The sequence below is a fragment of the Periplaneta americana genome, chromosome 9, assembly GCF_040183065.1.
Source record: "Periplaneta americana isolate PAMFEO1 chromosome 9, P.americana_PAMFEO1_priV1, whole genome shotgun sequence".
NCBI lineage: Eukaryota > Metazoa > Arthropoda > Insecta > Blattodea > Blattidae > Periplaneta > Periplaneta americana.
The window spans coordinates 163,821,074-163,839,282 of NC_091125.1; the positions used below are offsets into that span (position 1 = coordinate 163,821,074).

The 18,209-nt window shown below is 35.7% G+C and overlaps 1 long non-coding RNA gene across 1 annotated transcript in view; it reads left to right on the forward strand.

The window, feature by feature from the left end:
* Window positions 1-2,130, forward strand: part of LOC138705703 (uncharacterized) — a 32,115-nt gene extending 29,985 nt beyond the window's left edge. Inside the window, exon 3 of the long non-coding RNA XR_011333735.1 lies at window positions 2,017-2,130. This is a non-coding gene — a long non-coding RNA (uncharacterized lncRNA). The remainder of the gene's footprint in view (window positions 1-2,016) is intronic.
* Window positions 2,131-18,209: the final 16,079 nt, after the last annotated feature.

The window sequence follows — 18,209 nt, forward strand, 5'->3', positions numbered from 1 at the left end:
CTAGGCATACTAAAATAATCCATGTATTATCAACAACAAAATCAAAATCTCCAGTTTCTTTGGCGCACTTCGTAATAATTTAATCGTTATTGTTGTCATTATTGTAGCTTATTTTACAGCCAAAATCTGATGCATGTTATAAGTTCTCTATTGCAATTATTTGATCTGATTAGATATTTCCCTTTAAAGATCAATATTTTCGTTTTCTTAACTTAAATTTTAATAGTACATTACGCAACGAGCCTATAATGGTAGTAATTAAGACGCAAGTATGATTGTTTATGAAACGAGCGCAAGCAGTTTCAGAATTTTCATACGAGCGTCTTAATTACCATTATAGGCAAGTTTGATACGACTTTTTATGCTCGACTATATTTCTAACTTTAAATTATTTAAAATAAGATCTTCTTATGGTTATATGAGAACTGATCTGAATTGTGAGATGTGCGCAGACGCGAAAGTATTGATTTTTCCGAGGCCGAATGTCATTGACCTTGTCGGAGAATAAGATGAACATTACTCTGATATAACCTGGAAATTGATTTAGAATTGAAAAACGAGATGACAAATTGAATTTATTTGAATATTATTTACAATTAACGCTAATTATTATAGTAACAGAACATAATCTTCTGCAACAGTATTGGATTTCCAGCCTCCGTGACTTTTCGCTAATTGTCTTTCGATTGCATATCCGAGAATAATCGATATAACGGTACAAAGCTGACTTCTCATTGGCTGAACACCTGAACTTTAATGAATAGTTGTACTTTAATGAGGTCCATTAAAGGGCTGCTACTTGGTGTATAATTGCTACATTTCGGCATGGTCGAGCATAAAATTGTTTAAAATATCCATGTACTTCTGTAACTGTAGTACTTCGTTTTGTTGAGTTATTATTTGATCATCCGCAAACAGAAAAGCATTTATATAGACTATTACACTTTTACTACGTCATACTACTTTTGACCAATAAAACGGTACGAAAGGACGTCTTTCAACCATCATGGCTGCTTATCGCACAATTTTATCGCGTCCCTAGCATTTGTTTAATTTTATCGCGTCCCTAGCATTTGTTTAATTTTATCGCGTCCCTAGCATTTGTTTCTTTGTTTGCCAACATTTCAAACTGCGCTGGTCTGGACGTCAAAAAAAAAAAAAAAAAAGGAAAAAAAAAACAGAATATTACAAACCACTCCAGTCGATACACAGCACTTTCAAATATGACTCGCATTGGCATTCAAGAACAAGAATTAATAAAGATCACTGGTCATAGCTATGCATCTTCCCTGAAACCCTATTTACAAATAAATGAAGAGCACCATTCGGAAATCCTGAATAAGTTGAGGAATACACCATGTACTTGTTTATTTCATCATCCCTAATTAAAACTTTTCTAACACTTGTTTATATCATTTAGGCTATGTTGTAGCTTCTGCTATATGATATTATGGATAGTCACGTATCAGAGATTGTTTAATACTAAGATTTATTGAAAATCATCTGTCAAGTGACGTTGATTACTGGAATCCGGATAATTGAAGTGGAATGCAACTATTTTAATAAAAATGAAATTGAATCAACAAAGCCTTCTTGACTAGTAACCGTCCACAAAGTTCAATGAAGATTCCATAGTTGGCACAACTGATAACAAGAAAACAGCTAATCATAACACAGTACTGCTATCTAGCATGCATCTAGCGTAATATTTGTAATGTTGAGATGGCACAATAATACATTTGAAGGCAGTTGTATTTTCGTAAGTCAAATAACATTTTTTTTTTGTATTGGAGTACTTTGTTACTTCTAATCTTTATATAATTTCTCCTAATCGTGTAATAGTCAATTAAATCCCACTCGAGTTTTGATTTTCTCTAGATAAATCAAAACTTCTGGTGAGATTCTTGTTGATAACATCAGATAATTATTTCTTGAGTATACATCTTTAATGTCAGAAAAAAGTCTATTTATTTATGTAAATATTCTTTAGTGCTGACACTGTTTTTTATTTTTCAGCTCTATCCAGGGAGAAAGAACGAGCATTGGGAAGAACTTGTGTTCTTGTCTTGTTGCTGGCCATCTAGTGACGCTCTTCTTTTTGGACAAAAGCATAATTAATTTCGATGAGGTGAGTACCTTTAAAATAAAATTAGTGATAGGTGGACATATTCCTCATTACAAAGGCTTCATTTGCTGCGTAATTTCATTTAACGATTAGGGAAAACGCGGAAATTCTAGTTGAAGCAAGTAAAGCGATAGAGTTTGAAGTAAATCCCGAAAAGACTAAGTATATGATTATGTCTCGAGACCAGAATGTTGTACTACATGGAACAATAAAAATTGGAGATTTATCCTTCGAAGAGGTGGAAAAATTCAAATATCTTGGAGCAACAGTAACAAATATAAATGACACTCGGGAGGAAATTAAACGCAGAATAAATATGGGAAATGCCTGTTATTCGGTTGAGAAGCTTTTGTCATCTAGTCTGCTGTCAAAAAATTTGAAAGTCAGAATTTATAAAACAGTTATATTACCGGTTGTTCTGTATGGTTGTGAAACTTGGACACTCACTTTGAAAAGGAAGAGAGATTAAGGGTGTTTGAGAATAAGGTTCTTAGGAAAATATTTGGGGCTAAGAGGGATGAAGTTACAGGAGAATGGAGAAAGTTACACAACACAGAACTGCACGCATTGTATACTTCATCTGACATAATTAGGAACATAAAATCCAGACGTTTGAAAATGGGCAGGGCATGTAGCACGTATGGACAAATCCAGAAATGCATATAGAGTGTTAGTTGGGAGGCCGGAGGGAAAAAGACCTTTAGGGAGGCCGAGACGTAGATGGGAAGATAATATAAAAATGGATTTGAGGGCGGTGGGATATGATGGTTGAGACTGGATTCTTCTTGCTCAGGATAGGGACCGATGGCGGGCTTATGTGAGGGCGGCAATGAACCTCCGGGTTCCTTAACAGTCAGTAAGTAAGTAAGTACAAAACAGAATCGAGTTTCAAATGATATAATTAAAAATAAACATCAAAGTAAAACACAGCAGAAAGGCAAAGCTTGTGTTGTGTAAAGCAGGCGAGCGTTTTCCACGAATCCTCTCTTCGCCGGAGACCCTACTTGTGTTAGCAAGCCTTGGAAAGTAATTTTAGAAGCCGCGAGCAGGTCTTGAAGTTGATGATGGAGAAGGTGCACCACCCTTGAGACAGGGAGATCAAATCAATCTTAGCAGAAGGGCGTGTAAGTGAAGGAGATCTTTAGAAAATTTAGGAATTTCTGTCTTCTTCTATCGCCGTCCAACCAACCGTAAACTTCTTACAGAAAAGCTCTCGTCCGCCCTATGCAGCAAGTGTCTGTCCCTACATAGTTAATTGTTAATGACGCGTTAGCATTCAATAGCGCCTACGAGAAATAGGATCAAAGGCAACCAAAGTACTGGAATGAAAGCAGTTCCAGGATCGATTAAGCCATCACGAATCCCGTAACACCATCCACAGGTTAGGCGTGGCTAGGACCCATTTTATAATCAAGTAACTGTAAGTAAGTTCAAGTGGACTTTAGATAGCGGTGTGTAAACTTTGACTTGTTCTTCGTAGTCTAGTAGTTACAAGAGTGCTGCATTGGAGTTAAATCGCTCGCTTGAACTTGGACGAGTGTCGCACCCTCGAGTGAGATACGATCGGTCATGATACGCTCGTAATAAATAGAAGCACAGTACAAGGTCATCTCACCGACATGTCTTATCTTGTATGGAAGGCGACAGATAAGATACACATATGTTTTGCTCACACGGTAAAAATAAGGCTTTCTTTTCTGCGTTTATGACAAACGTTTAATGGAACAGTCAATGGAACGTACCAAAACAGGAACATGAAGTTATAAATAAAATAGTATGATATACAGTTATTATTGCTAATTAATAATTATTCAATATTTGATTTACCACATATATAATATGATAGGTCCATACATAGTGTTCCGCCTATATACTGCGACAATGTAGAAAAGTTTTACAAAATATTATTGATATAACAGTAGATTAATAAGAATATTAGTACAGAGATAACGTCACAGAAAATATAATAAAACGAATAATCATGCTGCACAACTGTTACAGACGCAAAGATTGATACACTAATTATTAGATATTATTATTATTATTATTATTATTATTATTATTATTATTACTAGAAAACTTGATACAGTTATTGCATTATCGTGATTGTGTTCTCCGTTTATAATAATTACATTTACATCCAATTACATCTATCAGATGTGGCAAAAACAAAATCACTCCTGTGTGAAAAAAAAAAAAAAAAACACACATTTACCTACAACATTTATATTACATTTTAAAGCAAATTTTGTAGTTGTACTATGGAGAGGTTAGTTAAACACTGCAAAGTTTTGAAGTGATAAACATTTATGATGTTACTACACAGTTCATCACTGTAACAAGAACGAATATCTAACGCTCGGCTTATACTGTTCGAGGATTTATAGCTCGTGACAATTTTACCCATCACGCATGTACGCTACCTATCGGATTATGCTATGAACTACTTGGCGCTCGAGCGAAAACGTCCGATGCAAACCTCTGGCAGTTACCATGGTAGCTGCTGAGTCCGAGGTTCACGACCAAAGCCAATGGATTTTAAAACACGATAAAATGTCCTTCATGGCTTCCTTATGTGGAAGGTTTTTTAGTAAATTATTTAATGAGGATACAATATCTAATACTAAATTCCCGATCATTCTTCCGAATACAATTTTCGAAATGCAAATTCAGAAAGCCAAATTTCCGAAATGGACATTTCCTGAATTTTATTGTTTTGGATATTATCGTATTTCTTGGTTCTCTTTGAGAGCAACGGTATTGCTTTTGTTTTCCAACACGATAGAATTAACTTACAACATTATATCATCGCTAGAATATGGAACAAGTCAAGAAACTTAATACTATTATAAAATCTTAATTTATAGTCACAGTCTAGATGAAATATATACTGTACAGACGAGATTTACAATATAGTCTACTAGTACAAAACAAAGTTCTAGTATCAATTTCATGAAGTGTTATTGATTGTCATGAATTCACCCACAGAATAGAAGGCGTGAGAAATTAGGTATTTCTTTAATTTGGCCCTAAATAATTTTATGTTTTGAGTTTCATTTTTTATATCGATAGGGAGGCTATTAAAAATTTTTGTTTCCTAAGACGGTACAGTAGAACTAAGTTTTAATATTTTAGCAGTTTTGTACAATTTATAGTATGCACCAATTTGTAAATTGTCCTCCAAATCAGACATTATTACTTGGTAATCCGCAAATAAAGATTGTTCATTCTACTGCAGTATACTGTTATCAATTTTAAAATGATTGCTTGACATATTCCGTCATGTATTAATTGTATCGTCCACTAGCAGTAGTAGTACAGGGTAATGGTAACAGGAGTAGTAGTACTAGTAATATTAGCAGTAGCAGCAGCGAAGTAGTAGTAGTAGTAGTAGTAGGAGTATTAGTAGAGGGAGTAGTAGTCTTAGTAGTAATAGTAGTAGCAGTAGTAGTGTTAATTGTAGTAGTAGTAGTAGCAGCAGCAGTAGTAGTATCAGTAGTAGTATTAGTTGTAGTAGCAGTATTAGTAGTAGTATTAGTTGTAGTAGTAGTGGTAGTAGTAGTAATAGTAGTAGCAGTAGTAGTAGCAGTAACAGCAGTTGCAGTTGCAGCAATAGCAGTAGTAGTAGTTGTGGTGGCAGTAGCAGAAGTAGTAGTAGTAGTAGGAGCAGTTGCAGTAGTAGTAGTAGCAGCATTAGTAGTAGTAGTAGTAGTAGTAGTAGGAGCAGTAGCAGTAGTAGCAGTAGTAGTAATAGGAGCAGCAGTAGTAGTAGTAGCAGTAGTAGGAGCAGTAGCAGTATTAGTAGTAGTAGTAGTAGTAGCAGTAGTAGCAGCAGTAGTAGTAGTGGGGGCAGTAGCAGTAGCAGTAGTAGCAGCAGCAGTAGTAGTAGTAGTAGTAGTAGTAGTAGTAGTAGTAGTAGTAGCAGCAGTAGTAGTAGTGGGGGCAGTAGCAGTAGCAGTAGTAGTAGCAGCAGTAGTAGTAACAGTAGTAGTAGTAGTAGTAGTAGTAGCAGCAGTAGTAGTAGTGGGGGCAGTAGCAGTAGCAGTAGTAGTAGCAGCAGTAGTAGTAACAGTAGTAGTAGTAGTAGTAGTAGTAGTAGTAGGAGCAGTAGCAGTGGTAGTAGCAGTAGTAGCAGCAGTAGTAGTAGTAGCAGTAGTAATAGTAGTAGTAGTAGTAGCAGCAGCAGTAGTAGTAGTAGCAGCAGCAGTAGTAGTAGTAGTAGAAGTAGCAGTAGTAGTGTTAGAAGTAGTAGCATTGTGTAGACATATTAGCAGTAGTAGTAGCAGTAGCAGCAGTAGTAGCAGCAGTAGTAGTAGTAGCAGTAGTAGTAGTAGCAGCAGTAGTAGTAGCAGTAGTAGTAGTAGCAGCAGGCAGCAGTAGTAGTAGTAGTAGTAGAAGTAGCAGTAATAGTGTTAGAAGTAGTAGCATTGGGTAGACATATTGGCAGTAGTAGTAGTAATAGTAGTATTTCATATGTCGGGGCCTTTGATCGTAGAAGTTGTTCAGAATCGAAATTTAACGCGGGCAAGAATTGACCTACAAATTTTTCCTGTAGCCCTTCATCAGGATCAGAGTCTTTCACCTATCGTAAATCTACGCTATAGACCTCCCAGCTTTGCTTCATTCCGGAGAAAGACAATGTTAAACATTTTATCGCTCTTTAAAATGCATAGTCCTCAGTTCTCTATGAGGGTACAACCTTGGAACCCACAGCTAGCGGTGTGACCTGACACCAACTCCGATAAAATTCGTTCGGAAAATATTCTATGAAATAATAATATGTAACCATGGAAACCCTTGCAGTTGGCAGCATGCAAGCCCAGGCAGTGAGAAATATATCTTGTGCAAGTATTTATAGCGACAAGAACAGTTTAAACTTTGTGTGCTGACTGAAAGTTGTGTTACAACATGGCGTCGAGGTATGTTGTCAGCCGATCGGATTTCTGAATGATGATTTATGGTATTCTCCGTGGTTCCTTCACTACTTTGGAAAACGTTGCAGCATCCTGTTGCCAGAATCTTCTTCACAGACTTGGTTTGATGTCAGGGATATCACCGCGACGTCTTTTGTAGTGCCAAAAGCTAAACAGCTTAAAGGGGTAGGTAGACCTTTCGCTAGAATAATTTTACTCTATTTCAACATTTTTTTTGTCACAATCTATAGATCCTCTGGAAACAAAAATTGGCTTGCTTAATACACACTATTTGTACATTAAAATTATTTATTTATGTTATATTGAAAACCCCAGTTATTTTTTCTTTAAATTATGAAAAATTTTTCAGAATCTTTTTAGCCGGGCAGCGTTCGAATGATGAATTACTCAAATATTTGAATTATCATGTAATTTTTCTTTATATTTATTTTTAATAAACATTTATACAATATATACACAACGCAGAACTGCACGCATTGCATTCTTCACCTGACATAATTAGGAACATTAAATCCAGACGTTTGAGATGAGCAGGGCATGTAGCACGTATGGGCAAATCCAGAAATGCATATAGAGTGTTAGTTGGGAGACCGGAGGGAAATAGATTTTTGGGGAGGTCGAGACATAGATGGTAGGATAATATTGAAATGGATTTGAGGGAGGTGGGATATGATGATAGAGAATGGATTAATCTTGCTCAGGATAGGGACCGATGGCGGGCTTATGTGAGGGCGGCAATGAACCTCCGGGTTCCTTAAAAGCCAGTAAGTAAGTAAGTAAGTAAGTAAGTAAGTAAGTAAGTAAGTAAGTAAGTAAGTAAGTAAGTAAGTAAGTAAGTAAGTAAGTAAGTAAGTAAGTTTTATACAATATATAGTAAAATCTATAAGCCTACCTAACATGTTAGTTTTAAAAACATTTAAAATTTTCTACACTAATATATTTTCAAAAAATTTTGATCAATATTATTAAGAAATAAATAATTTATTCTATCTTAAAGATTTTACTGTGTTGTTTACATGAGAGAATTTTACATGCATGTAATGTTTCATTAAGATAGTATATTAAGGGAACACTCCACTAAAACGATAACTTTTTTTTTGATCATATTTTTTCAACCATATTTTGAGAGATGTTTACTATGTAAAGGACTGACAAAATCCAAATGTTAAACTCCCAAATGTTTTAAACTTTTGATTGTTGATTTTTTCTATTTATTTTAGAAATATTTTCAAACCCAAGTTTTGAGTAAAAATCTCAATTCTTAAGCTTCCTTCATTTTTTTGGGCTACATTCGTGGTGGCCGGGTAGCTCAGTTGGTATAGCAGCTGGCTACGGACTTCGATCCCAGGTGGTGACAGGATTTTTTCTCGTTGCCAAACTTTCAGAACGGCCCCGAGGTTCACTCACCCTCCTATAAAATTGAGTACCGGGTCTTTCCCGGGCGTAAAAGGCGGTCAGAGCCTGGTGCCGACCACACCACCTCATTCTAGTGTCGAGGTCATGGAAAGCATGGGGCTCTACCTCTATGCCCCCCAACTGCCTTCATGGCATGTTGCGGCGTTACCTTTACCCTTTTTGTTTTTATATTCATAAGACATAGAAAAACATTTCTATGCATTAATTTTATTAAATATCTAATTTATTCACTTCCAAAAATTTGTTTGAAATTTTAGATGTTGTTTCATTCATGGAAAAAATATTAATACAGTAAACCAGCAGCATTTCTTACAAAATTTGGCATGCTTAATATATATAATCTGTACATCAATAAATAATTTTAATGTTTTTGAAAACCCAGTACTTATTATTTTAAATTATGAAAACATTTTTAGATTTTTTTCAGCGGGGGAGCGTTTACATGATAACCCAAAACATACCTAGGGAGAGAAATTCCAGTCTCTGGTAATCACTGTACACAACGAGGAAAACTACAATTGTTCTATATTATTTAAAATTTCATAAAATTACATATATACTAGTGGCTTGTGCAGCAAATGCTGCAAACTAAGTTCATTAGACGTTCAAATAAACATTTTTCAGATTTATTTTCAATGAAGAATACCAGACATCCTGAAAGTTATTTGCTTACATAATAATGAAAGATACACTCTCTCGAGCGAATACTGAAGAGAACCACGCATATAAATATCTACACCACACCGCCATTAAATATATGAAAAAGGTCCAACCCCACTTGATTAATAACTATAAAAATATTTGATTTTTAATAATATTATTATCTTACGTAAGTTTTATAGCTTTCAGTAACATATACTACGAGTATATATATATATATATATATATATATATATATATATATATATATATATACTATATAGCCGCCACTAAGTAAAACATAGAAATCAAAATCTAATTTAAGTTATTCTCTACGTCTACTTATATAACCCCAAAACGTTTCACTTTCATATCATCATTATAGCATTGATATGTATAATTAATGAAAAATAGTCACATCATGGCATTAACTACAATAATATTTCATTTCTAATGGTAATAATGTCATCAAACCACCTCAAATTGTGTAGTTTTTAATATCCAATACACAGCCGTACCCAGAAAATTACACACCACAGAATCAGACCTGTAAATTATTTTTAGTAAGTTAAGTTTTTAATAACCATTTTAATTTGAGCTATAAATATGTCAGCATTCTTGCACATCATGGCCTTCGTGTAATATTGTTTACCGAAGTGTGTGTTTTGTTTTATTCTGAAATGCAATTAGCTAGTTCTCAAAACTGACGATAGATGGATTTTGGAAAATAGGAAAATTATGTTGAAAAACTGACATTTCACTGAAAACTACTATTTTTCTGAAAAACGTTTAGTTCCAAGCTTCAAAATGAGGGCTCATTGATTAAAATCCGTTCAGCCGTTTTCCCGTAATTTCCATTACCAGTTCAAATTATATATATACATTCTATTTAGATAAACTTTAATTAAAGCTTTCAAGCCACTGTTTTCAGCATCTGGATCCTCATAGAAGAGAAACAGGACCACGAATTTGTAGCGAATCAGTAGACGAAGTAGCAGCACCCTAGAAAGTGGAGTAGAAAATAACTTGCATTATATAACAAAGTGCTCAATTTGATGTTGCGATGTGAACGAAGTATCAGTTAGCCAGATCGAATTACAAAGCCTGCCTGCGTTCTGGAGAATTCTCGGAATCTATTCCTTTATGAAGTGGAGTTTCGTTTTAAATGCAATTTCTCAAACTTCGTTTTACGCGGAAACGCAGAGCGGCGGAGAGAAATAGACATTGTACCACACTCACGAGCTGTAATTATTGAGTGGAATAATGGAGCGTGGACCACAAAAACGGTCTGCCATGGGAAACTTACCCAGTTCATGAAAAGAGGGCAAATGGAAGTTTGAAACACCAAGTGCGGTTGATTGCTCGGTGATAAAATTAATAATATTCCTAGTCGACATAAATGTATACTTATCACTGTCTCCGAGAAACCAGTGGTATTGCTAGATGTCAGGGGTTCATAACATTTCCACAGCCATAACTCTGTTGGAAAAATATGTTTTAGAATCCTCTTTTTTCCCCAAAAAATGATTAATGAACTATTGAAGAGAAATTATATTTTACCCAAATACTAAAAAATATAAAGATATTAATAATGACAATAATAATAATGGTAGGTAATAATAAATTTTCAAGTTTGAAAAGAGAAACATTCTTATCATGGAAAGAGAATGAAAGAAAGTTTCAAACAACAAGTGCGGTGAGATTGCATGGTGATAAAATTAATAATATTCCTTACTTACTTACTGGCTTTTAAGGAACCCGGAGGTTCATTGCCGCCCTCACATAAGCCCGCCATTGGTCCCTATCATGAGCAAGATTAATCCAGTCTCCATCATCATATTCCACCTCCCTCAAATCCATTTTAATATTATCTTCCCATCTATGTCTCGGCCTTCCCAAAGGTCTTTTTCCCTCACGCCTCCCAATTAACACACTATATGCATTTCTGGATTCGCCCATGCGTGCTACATGACGAAGAATACGTGGAAGTTCTGTGGAAAGGGACTGATAATAGAGTGTCGTGTAGTGACCGGGTATACAGATTATGAAATCGTGATGCAAGTTAATCAGAGGTTTATGTATGCAAAATATGATAGAGAAGAGAAACGCAATGCAAACTGCGTCTGTCAACCAGCTGGAGCGAAGACAATTCATTGGAAGACGGTGAGATATGATCATAGAGACTGATATTACATATAAACCGAACACAGGCATTATGGACACGGTATAATTTTTGAGTCAGGTAATAACTAAGATATCTTAATAGAACGTCGCAATAGTCGAACTGTGGCAAAGGTGTATGGACTAAGATTTGTTTTAATTTAAAAGGAAATAAATTTTTTATTCCTCGAAGTGACTGCAGTATAGAATAGTAATATGCGTTACAAGAGCGGTAAGTTGAAGTTTTCATGTTCGAGGGAAAGTTTGAAAAAGCGAAACATAGTTGAGATTTTTTAATTTCCGAGAATTGAAAGAAAACATACCGCTCGTGTATCGTACATTATTTTGTGCGAAGATCGTTTATTACATACATACCTGAAAGAGGAATTTCTAATTAGTTGCAATGAAATCTCCATCTTGGTTTCTGTTCAATGACGGCAAATTTGCAAAGCAAAAATATCTATCTTCAACATTGTTGCTTTAAAATATTTTCTGTGTTTACTATACTCCAGCAGGCAGTGATATACGTCTGTCTTTTTTTCCCCCCAGTCTATAAATGCGAACTTAAAACAAACGGTAAGGTTATGTAATGATTTTTCATTTATTAACAGTGCAATTTAGGTGAAATTGCAGTGATATGTTTCCAATTTATAATTATTACTATATTGAACGTCTCTAAAAATAATATGTTAAAAGCCTAAAGCAGTAAAATCAATATGTCACTTAAGCGGTAAGAAGAGGGAAATTGTTATGTGTGTGTTTGGGTTGGGAATACTGAATGTGGAATTTTAGACTTTCCGCGGATTGGTTTTGTGCGGAAACCAAGCAAATACGCACGATCTCGCACAAAATACTTTTTCTTACTTCTTTTTATTCTTGTGACCCAGTTTAAGTGTTCATCGATATGGACACCCAGATTTTTCACACTTGCATTGGGATTTCACCTGCTTTGGTGATGGTAACAGTTGGCAACATTGAAAAGACGGCCATATTATTTTTTAGGAACTGATTTTACACGAACCTCACTATAGTTCTGTTATTTGAAGTGTTGTATCAGTGGGGACGTGTGTTCTGTCAGTGAGGTGTTTTGTGTCAGTGAAGTTTTATAGTTTATAGTGGCAGATTTTGAAGTGTTAGTGAAATCAGGATAGTGTCGGTGAAATGTGTCGTAGTTCCAGTGCAGTGAATTGACAGCGAAGTGAGTGTAGTGTTGAAAGCTACTTGTGCAGCTATGAACATGTCATATATACTCGTGGGTTTAAATTCGGACTTAAGATACAAATTAGATTTACTTTAAATGTTATTTTAAGTGATTGTGCTTCGTTTAATTTAGGATGCTTCTTGTTAATATTATTATACTATTGTTATTTTATTATTATTATTTATTATTAATTGTAATTTATTAATTGTATTATTATTAAATGTGTTTATTAATTGTGTTTATTATTAATTGTCATTATTGAGTGTAATTAATTACCATTGTTACAGGGTATTTACCCATTTGCAGTGTAAATACATACATACATACATACATACATACATACATACATACATACATACATCCACACCTGTGGAGTAACGGCCGCGAAACCAGGTGGCCCGGGTTCGAATCCTGGTTGGGGCAAGTTACCTGGTTGAGGATTTTTCCGGGATTTTCCCTCAACCCAATACGAGCAAATGCTGGACTCATTTCACCGGCATTATCACCAGCGAATAGGGATCATAAAGAATGGACACTTCGCGTCGGTACCTTTGATGTAGCCGGACTGATTTCAATGACCTTCAAGCCAGCTAGAGCGTCAGATTCTGCTTTCTCCCTAGAGTTGGCGCTGACATCACACCAGCTAGCAGTCGACACAGCGGAAATATAACACATATAATTAATACATATAGGTACATTATGTACTCAAATAAAATAAATTGAATCCATAAAATAATAAATCCTTCATTAACTGTAATGTCTAGACTCTAGAGTTCCTTTATAATGAGAGTTGAGACGTTGAACCCAACAACAATTAAAATATGTAATGATTTGATAGCGCTGAAAATGGAAAAACAAAACTCTTATGAGAAGTAAAACCATATACCTATATTATATTATATACAAATATTAAACGAATTCGATACTTAATTTTATAATGTATTATATTATTTTACAATATAATTTATGATATCTGAAATATAAAATATTATTATTACAACTAGTTTGTCACTGAGAAATAAGGAAAAGCTGTTAACTTGAATTTATTTGAAGCAAAGCGTTACTGGATTATGCAATAAGGTAGGCGATGTTTGGATCCTGTGCCTTAATTCTATTCTCAATTGTTATCTTAGCGTATGCTCGATTACACTACCTCTAGCGCTTGAAAGTGGAACTAGCCGCTGGCGCACATAGAAACAAAACACAGGAAAACGCTCAGTGTCCATTCTTTATAATCCCTATTCGCTGTTATCACCTTCATATCATTCAGACGCTAAATAATCTAGATGTTGATACAGCGTCGTAAAATAAATAAATAAATAAAAATAAATAAATAAATAAATAAATAAATAAATAAATATATACATACATAGTGTTGCTGATAACATGGAAGCCTTCTGCGAAGTCTCCAAATCGATTCCTTGGAGTATCTCAACACTTCCTCTCATACCTCGTGCAAAGAGAGAGTTAAAGCGAAGACATTTAGAAAATGATCTTTGATATCACATCTAGTGCCATGTGTTGCCACACAATTGGCGCGTTTTCTCCCGGAATCTGTAATTAAAAGAGATTGAGTGGTCTGTTGGAAGCGGAAGTTCGTTGACCACAACACTCCGACCATGGACTGTGAGAGAGGGAGGATTTAGGCAATTAGTAAAGTTTTGTGGGGTGGATGTGGCCAATGGCACGTTAAACCTTACAAGCTATTAGCGTCGAAATATAGCCCCTGAAGTTCCTTTGGAATATCCCTGCACTGTCCACTTTAATAGTCTAATTCAAGTTCAAGTGCGAACCGCTCGTTATCCTTGTAGCGCCACAACTAACCCCGTCAGGCAGGCATTGTAACCACTTTTTGTTTAAACGCACGAAAAGTGAACGTCAGTCGGTTCACTCATCCAGAGATTATCATACCCTGCATTAGATTCGAGAGTCGTAGTTCGAACCTGGTGAAGAGTTTGGAGTTCTAAAAGAGAAAATATCTGGTCCATATTCTTCCAAGTAATTGACGTTCGCTTAGGCCGTGTCCAAAAGCTACATTTATAGCTGAAGTGAACTAGAAAGCTGACTAAATAGTCGGGTGTGACGTCAGCAGTAATGGTCCAAAGCTACAAAGTGCATAGCAAGTAAACGAAAATAGTATTTGATCAATATAGGAACTGCACCCAACACCGTCTCAATTTTTCCCTTTATATCCACACATCTCAAGTAGGGAAAAACTGAAACGGTGTCGGGTGCAGTTCCTGGGTAGCTCCGTCGGTAGAGCGTTGGCGTGCTCAGCCAAAGGTCCCGGGATCGATACTCTGTCCCGGAACAATTTCTCTCTTCAAATTATTCATGTCAAAAAGACTTTTTCGTCTTTAGAATATTATCTTTCTTCAATACTTTAATAGAATATGATTTTTATTTTTAATATATAAATTTTCCTTTATTATTTTAATAATTCTTTTGGTTCATATTGTCTTATTTAACAGTAAATTGTAATTGTTTAACTCTTGGAATTACATGTAACTATATATATATATATATATATATATATATATATATATATATATATATATATATTTACCTATACATTTTGCTCTTTTTTATAATTATCATTTTATTTATTATTATTATTATTATTGTTAATATTAGGCCTATTGTTGTTGTTATTATTACTATTATTATAATGCATTGTTTTCTGTATTGCTGTTATTTATAATATTTGCTATGTATTTTTATGCTGGTTAAGTGGAAGAGTAGACCTATGGCCTTAACTCTACCAGTAAAAGTAAATCAATTGAATAAATAAATGAATAAATAAATAAATAAATAAATAAGTAAGTAGGCAAATAATTAAGTAAATAAATAAATAAATAAATAAATAAATAAATAAATAAGTAAATAAATAAGTAAATAAGTAAATAGGTAAATAAGTAAATAAATAAATAAATAAATGAATAAATAAATAAATAAATAAATAAATAAATAAATAAATAAATAAATAAATAAATAAATAAATAATTTAAAATGTACAAAAAGTCATCGTAGGATCAGGCTTTGTCACTGTACTGCATTGTGAACAATCGCGACATCTAGTTTTGAACTATGAATAGAACGTCAACTGCAGCACAAGCAAGATTCAAGTGTTTCCTGATAGTACCTGTGCCACGCGTCAAACATAACCGCACGTCAATATATGTAGTCTATGAAGCACTAACTTTATCTCCGTACGGACTGAGCCAGAATACAGTCCCTATTAATAATCTTCTCTATCAACTACATGTTCAAAGCCTCTTAAACGAAAGTAAATTACTCGATAACATATAGGATTTTTCGTATATTGATTTCTCATCTTAAAAGTAGAATATTCACTTATGAAAGCGAGTTTAGGTGTAGGTTCTCGGAGAATTAACTCAAACTTTATACACATGTCTCAATATCTGATGCATTCCTCGTTCCTTACCTCGCAATAAGTTTCAGTGCTGACTTCCTTGTGCTGCAGGTCACCTGCTCCCTGGTGGCCGCTGTCCTGCACTACTTGTTCCTGGCCGCCTTCTGTTGGATGACTGTGGAGGGCCACCACCTGTACCGGATGGTGGTGCGTGTGTTCGACACCGGCCGCGATTTTCGACGCTGGTACCAGCTCGTAGGCTACGGAGTGCCAGCTTTCATCGTCTCAGTGACGAAAATCGTCGCGCTGTTCAGGGACGAGAAGGCCTATGGAAGAGACGAACTGTAAGTACATATCTACACTCAGGTCCACACCTATGGAATAACGGTCAGAGCGTCTGGCCGCTAAAGCAGTGGCCCGGGTTCGAATCCCGTTCGGGGCAAGTTACCTGATTGAGGTTTTATCCGGGGTTTTCCCTTAACCCGATACGAGCAAATGCTGGGTAACTTTCGGTGCTGGACCCCGGACTCATTTCACCGGCATTATCATCTTCATATCATTCAGACGCTAAATAACCTAGATGTTGATACAGCTCGCAAAATAACCCAATAAAATAAAAATCTACACTCAGTATTTGCACATTATTTATATACAGAGTTTTCGGAAAATGCTTCCCAAGAACAGCACTGGAGAAGAAAGGAGATGTAACACAGATTAATTTTCTTGTCTATTCTGGCGTGTATGGCGACGTCCTACGTAGTCTATCGCAGCGACTCTGGAAACTAACGCAGGACGAGATGCATGTCGCGGTACTCTGCAGACTGTACTGAATCACGATGCTAATGTATTTCAATGTCATGCATTCACAGTCGCAAAAATCCTTTAATATCACTTCTTGAAGAATGTTTTACCTGCCTGTTAACTATTGGCGTGTGTATATTTTGACATACAACTACGTTTTTCTTCTTACTTACGGGTTAACTTGCAAATTCACCGTCATATAAAAATGTCATCTCCCTTGTCCTCTTGTATTACCCTTGTTCTCCATATATTCCCCTCGTTTTCCTTAAATTTTCCTTGTTCTCTTAGCCTTCCCCTTATTCTTCTTACATTTCCCTTATTCCCTTTGTCTTCCCCTAGTTACTCTTGCCTTCCCCTTGCTATCCCTGTTTTCCCATTGTTCTCATAATATATTCCCCGTTATTCTCTTTGTGTTCCCCATGTTTTCCTTCTCTTCCTCCTGTTCTCCTTGTATTCGTTATGATCCCTTGTTCTCTTTGCCTTCCTCTTGTTCTTCTCTTCCATTTGCTTTCATATATTTCCCTTCCTTTCGTTGTGTTCCCCCTGTCCTCCTTGTATTTCCCTTGTTCTCCTAGTATTCTCCTTGTTATCGTGTATTTTATTCTTTCTTATATATTTCCCTTGTTCTCCTTGTATTCTCCTGGTTGTCGTGTATTTCCTTTCTTCTTTTTTTAAGTTGGTTATTTAACGACGCTGTATCAACTACTAGGTTATTTAACGTCGATTACATTGGTGATAGTGAGATGGTATTTGGCGAGATGAGGCCGAGGATTCGCCATAGATTACCTGGCAGTCACCTTACGGTTGGGGAAAACCTCGGAAAAAATTCAACCAGGTAATCAGCCCAAGCGGGGATCGAACCCGCGCCCGAACGCAACTTCAGACCGGCAGGTAAGCGCTTTAACCGAATGAGCCACGCCCGTGGCTCCTTTCTGCTCATATAGGCCCATTGTCCTTGCTCTCCTTGACTTCCCCTTGTTCTTCTTGTATTTGCCTCGTTCTCATGTATTGCCTTTGTTCTCATACATTCCCCTTTTCTCAATGTGTCCGTTTCTTTTGGTAGGTTATTTTACGACGCTTTATCAACATCTTAGGTTATTTAGCGTCTGAATGAGATGAAGGTGATAATGCCGGTTAAGTGTGCCGGGGTCCAGCAGTGGTGGTGGTAGTAGCAGTAGTAGTAGTGGCCTAGTAGTAGTAGTAGTAGTAGCACTAGTAGTAGTAGCAGTAGTAGTAGTGGCCTAGTAGTAGTAGTAGTAGTAGCACTAGTAGTAGTAGCAGTAGTAGTATTGTTGTAGTAATAGTAGCAATAGTAGTAGTAATAATAGTAGTAGTAGTAGCAGTAGTAGTAGCAGTAGTAGTATTAGTTGTAGTAATAGTAGCAATAGTAGTAATGGTGGTGGTGGTAGTAGCAGTAGTAGGAATAGTAGTAGTAGTAGTAGTAGTAGCAGTAGTAGTATTAGTTGTAGTAGTAGTACCAATAGTAGTAATGGTGGTGGTGGTAGTAGCAGCAGTAGGAATAGTAGTAGTAGTAGTAGTAGTAGTAGTAGTAGCAGTAGT